At 36.7% G+C, this 11,415-nt stretch overlaps 1 non-coding gene across 1 annotated transcript; it reads left to right on the top strand.

Annotated features, from left to right (window-relative positions):
* The first annotated feature begins 393 nt into the window (after positions 1-393).
* Positions 394-519, top strand: LOC117069163. The gene has a single exon (XR_004431412.1). It is a non-coding gene; the product is annotated as a U6atac minor spliceosomal RNA (small nuclear RNA).
* Positions 520-11,415: the final 10,896 nt, after the last annotated feature.

The following is an 11,415-nucleotide window of genomic DNA, read 5'->3' as shown; positions in this document are numbered from 1 at the left end:
TTCTGGCATTAAAGGTATCTCTACCAAAGCAACTGAACACCATCTAAAGGGACAGAAACTCTAGTGATCACACATAACAAGAAATGATCTTTGAAAAACAGTTTGCAAAATTTTCAAAATGAATGAACTATTACAACTTCCAACAATTAAGAAAAGAGAGAGAATCTGAATTCCAGAGTTATCACATTATAATAGTCAAATGCTTAACATTTAACCAAAATTACAAGGCACACAAAGAAACAGGAAACCATGCCTCATTTAAATGAACAAAATAACAGGATAAAAACCATCACTGAGGAAACTCAAAATTGGATTTATTACACAATTTTTAACTGTCTTAAATATGTTCAAGAAGGTAAGCAAAAACATAGACAAAGAAGTAAAGGGCATCATGTATTGTATGAAAGGAGAAAAGGTTAGAGTTTCTCTCAGTAAGGATAGAAGAGGCCCTTGGGCCTGACAACAAACATACAGGTAAGGTATTGCCACCTACATTGTGGCATCTAGCAATGGTTAAAAATAATAATTAAAAAGAATGAGAAGTTATCAAGAAAACAATATATGAACAAAATTAGAGTATCAATAAAGAGAAATTATAAAAAGAAATCAAACAAATCTAGAGCTAAAAATTACAATAACTGAAATTTTAAAATTCACTGCAATAATTTATTAGCAGATTTGAGGAGGCTGATAAAAGATTCAGTGAACTTATTAAGAATAGGATAATTGAAAGTATTGAGTCTGAGTAGCAGAAAGAATAAAGACTGAAGAAAAGTGAGGTGACTTTAAAGAATTTATGGGACACCATTAAGTGGACCAACATACATACGTTCCAGAAACATAAGAGATATAGAAGGGGATGGAAAGATTATTTAAAGAAATGCTGGCAGAAAACACCGCACATTTGATGAAAAATATGGATATACAAACCTAAGAAATTTAACAAACGATTAGTAGGATAAACTCAAAGAGAAACCTATTAAGACACACTATAATAAAACTTTTAAAAGACAAAGAAACTTGAGAGCAGCAAGAGAGAAGTGATTCATCATCTGTAAGAGATCATCAATAAGATTATCAACCAATTTCTCATCAGAAACCTTGAATGCCAGAAGGAAATGTTATGATATGTTTAAAGTATTGAAAGAAAGAAAAACCCCGTCAACTGAGAGTTCTACACCCAGGGGAAAAACAAAAGCTGAAGTATTTTGCTACTCTTAGACCTGCTTTATAAGAAATGTTAACGGAAATCCTACAGGTTGAAATAAAAGGATGCTAGATATTAACTCAAAGCTGTATGAAGGTATATATGATCTCCTGTAAAGGTGAACACATGGGTAAGTATAAAAACCAGTATTGTTGTAATTTTGGTTTGTAACTTCGCTTTTTATGTTACTGTGCTCACAGTGCATAAATATGTAATTTGTAACATCAATAACATAAGGAGGGCATAGAGCTGTATAGGAGTAGAGTTTTGGTATGTGATTGAACATAAGTGGGTATTAACTTAGATTGTTATGAGTTCAGAATGTTATACATATTCTCATATAAACTACAAAGAAAAAAGTATTTTCTTTTATGTATATATAATTATATATAAGGTAATAAAATGAAAGTCAAAGGTAATGAAATGAAAATCAACATGTATCATTAGGAAAAAAAATAAACAAGGCTGGGTGCAGTGGTTCGTGCCTGTAATCCCAGCACTTTGGGAGGCTGAGGCAGGCAGATCACAAGGTTAAGAGTTTGAGACCAGCCTGGTCAACATGGTGAAACCCCTTCTGTACTAAAAATACAAAAATTAGCTAGGCATGGTGGTGTGCACCCGTAGTCCCAGCTGCTTGGGAATCTGAGGCAGGAGAATCGCTTGAACTCAGGAGGTGGGTGTTACAGTGGGCCGAGATTGCACCATTGCACTCCAGCCTGGGCAACAGAGCAAGACTCCGTCAAGAAAGAAAAGGAAGAAAGGAAGGAAGGAAGGAAGAAAGGAAGGAAGGAGGGAGGGAGGGAGGAAGGGAGGGAGGGAAAGAAGGAAGAAAAAAAATCCACTAACCACAAAAGAGGGCAGTAATGGAGAAAATCATGTGTAAAAGCTATAAGATACACAGAAAATCAAGAGTAAAAGCCAGAAGTAAGTTTTTATCAGTAATTACTTTAAATATAAATAAAGTCTTTAGTCAAAAGAAATACATTGGAAGAAGGATATAAAACCATGATCCTGTTCTTAAACAAATGATGGGTCAAAGAAGAAATCGTAGTAGAAATTATAAAATACCTTGGGACACATAAAAACAAAAAAATGCAGCATACCAAAACTTATGGAATGCAGCAAAAGCAGTGTTCAGAGGGAAGTTTATAGCTGTGAACACATACATTAGAAAAGAAGACTCAAAACAATAACATAACTACTCCTTAAGGATCTATAAAAAGACTTGGAAACAAAACTCAAAACTAGTAGAAGGAAGGAAATTATTAAGCTAAGAAGAGAGATAAAGAATAGAAAAAAATTGGCCGGGCGCGGTGGCTCAAGCCTGTAATCCCAGCACTTTGGGAGGCCGAGACGGGCGGATCACGAGGTCAGGAGATCGAGACCATCCTGGCTAACAAGGTGAAACCCCGTCTCTACTAAAAATACAAAAAAAAAAAACTAGCCGGGCGAGGTGGCAGGCGCCTGTAGTCCCAGCTACTCGGGAGGCTGAGGCAGGAGAATGGCGTAAACTGAGAGACGGAGCTTGCAGTGAGCTGAGATCCGGCCACTGCACTCCAGTCCCGGCGACAGAGCGAGACTCCGCCTCAAAAAAAAAAAAAAAAAAAAAAAGAATAGAAAAAAATTGTAAAAAATCAGTGAAATTAATAGTTTGTTTTTTAGAAAAGATTAATCTTTACCTTGATTAAGAAAAAACAGAGAAGACTCGAATTACTAAAATCAGAAATGGGCATTGCTATGCACCTTAGATGATTTTTTTAACAAGAGAGAGAAGAGATTGCTTTGAATAATTGTATGCCACCAAATTGGATAACCTAGATGAAATAGACAACTTTCTAAAAACACACAACCTACTATGACTGCATTATGAGGAAATAGAAAATCTGAATAGACCTATAATTAATGATATTGGATCAGTAATCAAAACCTCCCCAGACAGTGATTTAACTAGAAATCTTTACAGGTATCTTCCACTAAACCTTTAAAGAATTATCATTCATTTCCAAACTCTTCTAGAAAGTTGAAGAGGAGAGAACCTTCCTAATTCATCCCATGAGGCTAGCATTACCTTGGTATTAAAGCCAGACAAAGACACTAAATGACAAAAAAAAACTAAAAACCAGTATCACTTATGAATATTGACTCAATAATCCTAAAGATAATACTAGCAAACAGAATTCAGCAAACAATTAAAATAATTTTATAGTAGGACAAAGTGAATATATTCCTTAAATGCAAGGATAGTTCGGTATATGAAAGTCAACTAATATGATACATAACATTAACAGAATGAAGAAGCACACACACACACACACACACACAATCATCTCAATTGATACAGAACAATCATTTGAAAATATTCAATATTCTGTCATGATTAAAAAAATCAGAAAACTGGGAAGAGAAGCAAACATCCTCAACATGATAAAGTCCAGACATGAAAAATCCACAGGTAACATGATAATCGATGGTGAACAACTGAGAGCTTTCTTTTAAGATCCAGACAAAAATGCAAATGCTTTTACCACTTGTATTTAGCATAACATTGTGAAGTTCTAGTTTCATCTTAAACTACATACAAAAACTAACTGAAAATAATAGACCTACATGAAAGCATAAAAATTATAAAACTGTTAGAAAAAATCATAGGGAGAAAGCTTCATGGCATTATACTTAGCAGTGATTTCTTAGTTATTACACCAAAAGCACAAGAAAAAAAGGAAAAAAATTAGCTAGACTGGACATCCTCAAAATGAAAAATTCTGTGCATCAGAGCACGCTATCAACAGAGTACAAAGGCAATCCACAGAATGGGAAAAAATATTTTCATATCACTTATCTGATATTAATATCTAGAGCATATAAAGAACAAAACTCAACAAACTAAAAACCTTAATTCAAAAATGAGCAAATGAGTTGAACAGATATTTTCCCAGGGAAGATACGCAAATAACCAGTAAGTCTGTGAAAAGATGCTCACTATCTCTAACTGTTAGAAAAATGAAAATCAAAACCACAATAAGATACCACTTTATACCCATTAGGATGACTATTAAGTTAAAAAATCATGAGACAAAAAGTGTTGATGAGGAGTTGGGGAGATTGGAACACTTGTGCTTCTGGTGGAAACAGTATGGTAATTCATCTAAAAATTTAAACAGAATTACCATATGATTGAACAATTCCAATTCTGGGTATATACACAAAAGAATTGAAAGAAGAGTCTCAAACACCAATGTTCACAGCAGCATTATTCACAAAGAGCCAAAAGGGGGAAACAGCTCAGATGTTCATTGACTGATGAATGCATAAACAAAATGCGGTATATGTATACAGTGGGTTACTATTTAGCCTTAAAAAGAAAGGAAGGTAAGATCCATGCTACAACATGGACGAACCTTGAAGACATTATGCTAAGTGAAATAAGCCAGACATATAAGGACATATATATAATTTCACTTATATGAGGTACCTAGAATGGGCAAATTTATACAGAAAGTAAAACAATGGTTACAAGACACTGGGGGTAGTTGGGAGTTTTATTTATGTATTTATTTGTTTCTTTGTTTGTTTGTTTTTTGAGACAGAGTTTTGCTCTGTCGCCTAGGCTGGAGTGCAGTGGCGTGATCTCAGCTCACTGCAAGCTCTGCCTCCCGGGTTCATGCCATTCTCCTGCCTCAGCGTCCCGAGTAGCTGAAACTACAGGGGCGACGGTGTCCGGCTAATTTTTTGTATTTTTTTTTAGTGGAGACAGGGTTTCACTGTGTTAGCTAGGATGGTCTCCATCTCCTGACTTTGTTATCCACCCGCCTCGGCCTCCGAAAGTGCTGGGATTACAAGGGTGAGCCACCGCACCCGGCCTGGAGTTATTATTTAATGTGTACAGAATTTTAGTATGAGACAATGAAAAAGTTCTGGAGATGGATGGTTGTGCAACACTGTGAATATACTTAATGCCACTGAGCTATATACTTAAGCATAGCAAAAGTGGGAACCTGTTGAATTATGTATATTTTACTCCGTGTACATTTGTTTTCGTTTCCATGTAAATAGAGAAATTACACTGAAAGGATTGGCAGAAGCTAATAAAATTGACCACTGTAGGATTTGGAATTGAACTGGCAAGAGAGAAATAAATAGAAGCACTAATTCTCATAACCTATCTTGTTACTTTTTTTGACTTTTTGAACTGATTCAAAACAAGAATAAGTAAAAGTTTTACTGGCTAAAAAAAAAAAAAAAATGAGCTGGAAACTCTTCTTTCCTATTTAGATTTTGAAACGTGTTGTGTAGCATTGGTGTACATTTTTCTTTAAACATTTAATGGAATTCTCCAGGGACACAATCTGGACCTGGATATTTGTTTTATGAGGTTTTTTTCAAGTGTGTTTAGTTCAAACTTCTTTTTATAATTTTCAATTTCAATAGCTTTTTGGGGAACACATTGTGTTTGGTTACATGGATAAGTTTTTTAATGGTAGTATGAGATTTTGGTTCACTCATCAACTGAGCAGTGTACACTGTACCCAAAGTGTAGTCCTTGATCCCTCAACCCCCTCCCACACTTCCCTCCAAGTCCCCAAAGTCCATTGTATCATTCTTATGCTTTTGAGTCATCATAGCTTAGCTTGCACTTATGACTGAGCACATACAATGTTTAGTTTTGCATTCCTGAGTCCCTTCAATTAGATTACTGCTCTCCAACTCCATCTAGGTTGCTGCCAATGCCATTATTTCATTTCTTTTCATGACTGAGTAGTATTCCATTTTCTTTATCCACTCATGATTGATGGACATTTAGGCTGGTTCCGTATTTTTGCAGTTGTGAATTGTGCTGCAAGTATCTTTTTTGTATTACTTATTTTCCTCTGGGTAGATACCCAGGAGTGGGATTGCTGGATCAACTAATAGATATATTTTTAGGTCTTTAAGGTATCTTCACACTGTTGTCTACAGTTATTGTACTAACTTACATTCCCATAGCAGTGTAAAAGTGCTCGCTTTTCATCATATCCATGCCAACATCTATTTTTAAAAATTTTTTTGATTATGGCCATTCTTGCAGGAGGAAAGTGATATCGCATTGTGGTTTTAATTTGCATTTCCCTGATAATTAGTTATGTTGAGCATTTTTTCATATGTTTGTTGGCCATTAGTATATCTTTGAGAATTCTCTATTCATATTCTTAGCCCACTTTTTGATGGGATTTTTTTTTTCTTGCTGATTTATTTGAATTCCTTGTAGATTCTGGATATTAGTTCTTTGTTGGCTGCATAGTTTGCAAAGATTTTCTCTCACTCTGTGGGTTGTCTGTTTAGTCTGCTTATCATTTCTTTTACTGTGCCAAAGCTTTTTAGTTTTCATTAAGTTCCATCTATTTATCTTTTTTTTTTGTTTTTTTGTTTTTTTGTTTTTTGTATTTGAGTTTGGGTTTTTGGTCATGAAATCTTTGCCTAAGCCAATGTTTAGAAGGGTTTTTCTGATGTTATCTTCTAGAATTTTTGTGGTTTCAGGTCTTGGATTTAAGTCTTTGATCCATCTGGAGTTGATTTTTGTATAAGGTGAGAGATAAGGATCCAGTTTCATTCTTCTACATGTGGCTTGCCAATTATCCCAGCACAGTGTGTTGACTAGAGTATCCTTTCCACACTTTATGTTTTTGTTTGCTTTGTGAAAGATCAATTAACTGTAAGCATTTGGGCTTATTCCTGGGTTCTCTATTCTGTTCCATTGGTCTATGTGCCTATTTTTAAATCAGTGTCTTGCTGTTTTGGTAACTGTAACCTTATAGTTTCGCTTGAAGTTGGATAATGTGATGCCTCCAGATTTGTTATTTTTGTTTAGTCTTACTTTGGCTATGCAAGCTCTTGTTTTGTTTCATAGGAATTTTAGTATTTTTTTTCCAGTTCTATGAAGGATGGTGGTATTTTGATGGGAATTGTGCTGAATTTGTAGATTGCTTTTGGCAGTATCATCATTTTGACAATTTTGATCCTACCCATCCATGAGCATAGGATGTGTTTCCATTTGTTTGTGTCATCTATGATTTCTTTCAGCAGTGTTTTGCAGGTTTCCTTGTAGAGATCTTTCACAACCTTGGTTAGGTATATTCCTAAGTCTTTTATTATTTGCAGCTATTGTAAAAGGGGTTGAGTTCTTGATTTGATTCTCAGCTTGGTCACTGCTGGTGTACAGCAGTGCTACCGATTTGTGTACTGAAACTTTATTGAATTTGTTATCAGTTATATTAGCTTTTTGGATGAATCATTATGGTTTTCTATATATGATCATATATTCATTGAATAGTGACAGTTTGACTTCCTTTTTACTGATTTGGATGTCCTTTATTTCTTTCTCTTGTCTGATTGCTCTGAGGACTTCCAGTACTATGTTGAATACAAGTGGTGAAAGTGGGCATCCTTGTCTTGTTCCAGTTCTCAGGGGGAATGCTTTTATCTTTTCCCCAATCAGTATAACGTTGACTGTGGGTTTGTCATAGAAGCATTTTATTTCTTTATGTCCCTTCTATGCCAATTTTGCTGAGGGCTTTAATCATAAAATGATTGCATTAGTCCCTTCTCCTGCTGCTAATAAAGACATACCCAAGACTGGGTAATTTATAAAGAAATGATGTTTGATGGACTCACAACTCTATATTACTGGGGAGACTTCTCAATCATGGCAGAAGGCAGAAAAGCAAAGGCACATCTTACATGACAGCAGGCAAGAGAGAACATCCACAGGGGAAATCTCCTTCTTAAAACCATCAGATCTCATGAGACTTGTTCCCTATCATGAGAACAGCATGGGAAAGAACTACCTCCACGATTCAGTTACCTCCCATCAGTTCCCTCCCATGATACATGGGAATTATGGGAGTTAAAATTCAAGATGAGATTTGGGTGGGGACACAGCCAAACTATATCATTCTGCTCCTTCCCCCTCCCAAATCACGTGTTCTCGCATTTCAAAACCAGTCATGCTTTCCCAACAGTCCCCCAAAATCTTAAATCATTTCAGCATTAACTCAAAAGTCCATAGTCCAAAGTCTCATTTGAGACAAGGCAAGTCCCTTCCGCCTATGATCCTGTAAAAGCAAAAGCAAGTTAGTTGCTTCCTAGATACAATGGGGGTACAGCCAATGGGTAAATGCACACATTCTAATGGGAGAAATTGGCCAAAATGAAGGGGTTACAGGCCCCATGCAAGTTTGAATTCCAGCAGGGCAGTCAAATCTTAAAGCTCTAATATATTCTTCTTTGACTCTATGTCTCACATCCAGGTCACACTGATGCAAGAGGTGGATTGGACATGGTCTTGGGCAGCCCTTCCCCTGTGGCTTTGCAGAGCACAGCCCCCACCGCTGGCTGCTTTCACAGGTTGGTCTTGAATGTTTGCAGCTTTTCCAGGTACACAGTGGAAGCTCTTGGTGGATCTCCCATTCTGGGGTTTTGGAGGATGGTAGCCCTCTTCTCAAAGCTCCATTAGGCAGTGCCCCAGTGGGGACTCTGTATGTGGGCTTCAATCCCACATATTCCTTCCATACTGCCCTAGGGGAGGTTCTTCATGAGGGCCTTGTCCCTGCAGCAAACTTCTACCTGGACATCCAGGCATTTCCATACATCCTCTGAAATCTAGGTGGAGGTTCCCAAACCTCAATTCTTGACTTCTTCACTCACTGTCTCAGCACCATGTGGAAGCTGCCAAGGCTTGGGGATCCACCTTGGCCCCTTTTAGCCATGCCTGGAGCAGCTAGGACACAGGGCACCATATCCCTAGGATGCACACAACAGGGGCACACTGGGTCTGGCCCATGGAACTATTTTTTTTTCCCTCCTAGGCCTTCAGTACTGTGATGGGAGGCGCTGCCAGGAAGGTCTCTGACATACCCTGTAGACATTTTCCCCATTGTCTTGGCAATTAACATTTGGTTTCTTGTTATTTTTGCAAATTTCTACAACTGGCTTGAATTTATCCTCAGGAAACAGATTTTTCTTTTCTATCACATTGTGAGGCTGCAAATTTTCCAAACTGTTATGCTCTGCTTCCCTTTTAAACATAAGTTCCAATCACAAACCTTATCTTTGTGAATACATAAAACTGAATGCTTTTAACAGCACCCAGGTTACCACTTGAATGTTTTGCTGCTTAGAAATTTCTTCCACCAGACGCCCTAAATCATTTGTCTCAAGTTCAAAGTTTCACCAATTTCTAGGGCAGGGGCAAAATGCTGCCAGTCTCTTTGCTAAAATGTAGCAAGAGTCACCTTTGCTCCAGTTCCCAACAAGTTCCTCATCTCCATCTGAGACCACCTCAACTTGTATTTTCTTGTCCATGTTACTATCAGAATTTTGGTCAAAGCCATTCAACAAGTCTCTAGAAAGTTCCAAACTTTCCTACAATTTCCTATATTCTTCTGAACCTTCCAAACTGTCCCAAGCTCTGCCTGTTACACGCTTCTAAATCTGCTTTCATATTTTCAGGTATCTTTACAGCAGCACCCCACTCCCAGTACTAATTTACTGTATTAGTTTGTTCTCATGCTGCTAATAAAGACATACCGGAGATGGGGTAATTTATAAAGAAAAAGAGGTTTAATGGACTCAGTTCCACATGGCTGAGGAGGCCTCACAATCATGGTGGAAGGTGGGGGAACAAAGGCACGTTTTACATGGTGACAGACAAGAGAGAGAGTATTCAGGGGAACTCCCCTTTGTAAAACCATCAGATCTCCTGAGAATTATTCACTATCATGAGAACAGCATGAGAAAGATCCACCCACATGATTCAATTACCTCCCATTTGATTCAACTGGGTCCCTACCATGACACATGGGAATTATGGGAGCTACAATTCAAGTTGAGATTCAGGTGGGGACACATCCAAATGATATCAGTGATGCCAAATTTTATCAAACACTTTTTCTGCATATATTGAGATGATCATGTAATTTCTGTTTTTAATTCTGTTTATGTAGTGTATTACATTTATTGCTTTTTGGATGTTAAACCATTCCTGCATCCCTGGTATGAAGCCTACTTGATTTTGGTGGATTATCTTTATGATATGCTAGCAGAGTCAGTAATCTAGTGTTTTTTGAGAACTTTTGCATGCTCATCAGGGATATTGGCCTGTAGTTTTCTTTTTGTGAATATCTTTTCCTGGTTTGGGTATTAGGGTGATACTGGCTTCATAGAATGATTTAGGTAGGATTCCCTCTTTATCTTTTGGAATAGTGTCAGTAGGACTGGTACCAATTAGTTGAATGTCTGATAGAATTCAGCGTGAATCTGGCTGGTCCTGGATTTTTTTTTTTTTTTTGGTGACAATTTTTAAAAATACCATTTCAATCTTGCTTGCTGTTATTGCTTTGTTCAGAATTTCTATTTCTTCTTGGTTTAATCTAGGAGGGTTGTATATTTCCAGGAATTTATCCATCTCTTCTAGGTTTTCTAATTTGTGTGCATAAAGGTGTTCATAGTAACCTTGAATGATCTTTTGTATTTCTGTGGCATTGGTTGTAATATCCCCCATTCTGTTTCCAATTGAGCTTATTTGGATTTTCTCTCTTTTTATCTTGGATAATTTCACTAATAGTCTATCAATATTATTTATCATTTCGAAGAACCGGTTTTTGTTTCATTTATCTTTTGTACTGTTTTTTGTTTCAATTTCATTTAGTTCTGTTCTGATCTTTGTTATTGTTTTTCTTCTGCTGGGTTTGGGTTTGGCTTGTTCTTGTTTCTCTAGTTCCTTGAGGTATGACCTTACATTGCCTATTTGTGCTCTTTTAGACATTTTGAGGTAGGCATTTAATGCTATAAACTTTCCTCTTCACACTGCTTTTCCTGTATCCCAGAGGTTTTCACAGGTTGTGTCATTATTATCATTCAGTTCAAAGAGTTTTTAAATTTCCATCCTGATTTCAATGTTGACCCAGTGGTCATTCAAGAGGAGGTTACTTAAGTTCCATATATTTTCATAGTTTTGAGGGTTCCTTTTGAAGTTGATTTCCAATTTTATTCCACTGTGGTTTGAGAGAGTGCTTGATATAATTTTGATTTTCTTAAATTTATTGAGACAGTTTTGTGGCCTATCATGTGGTCTATATGGAGAATGTGCCATGTGCTAATGAATAGAATGTATAGTTTGCAGTTGTTGAGTAGAATGTTCCGCAAATATCTGTTAAATCCATTTATTCTAGGTA

This window comes from Trachypithecus francoisi, unplaced genomic scaffold (genome assembly GCF_009764315.1).
Source record: "Trachypithecus francoisi isolate TF-2019V2 unplaced genomic scaffold, Tfra_2.0 Lachesis_group21, whole genome shotgun sequence".
NCBI classification, from domain to species: Eukaryota; Metazoa; Chordata; class Mammalia; order Primates; family Cercopithecidae; genus Trachypithecus; species Trachypithecus francoisi.
This window is presented reverse-complemented; position numbering and strand designations above follow the sequence as displayed.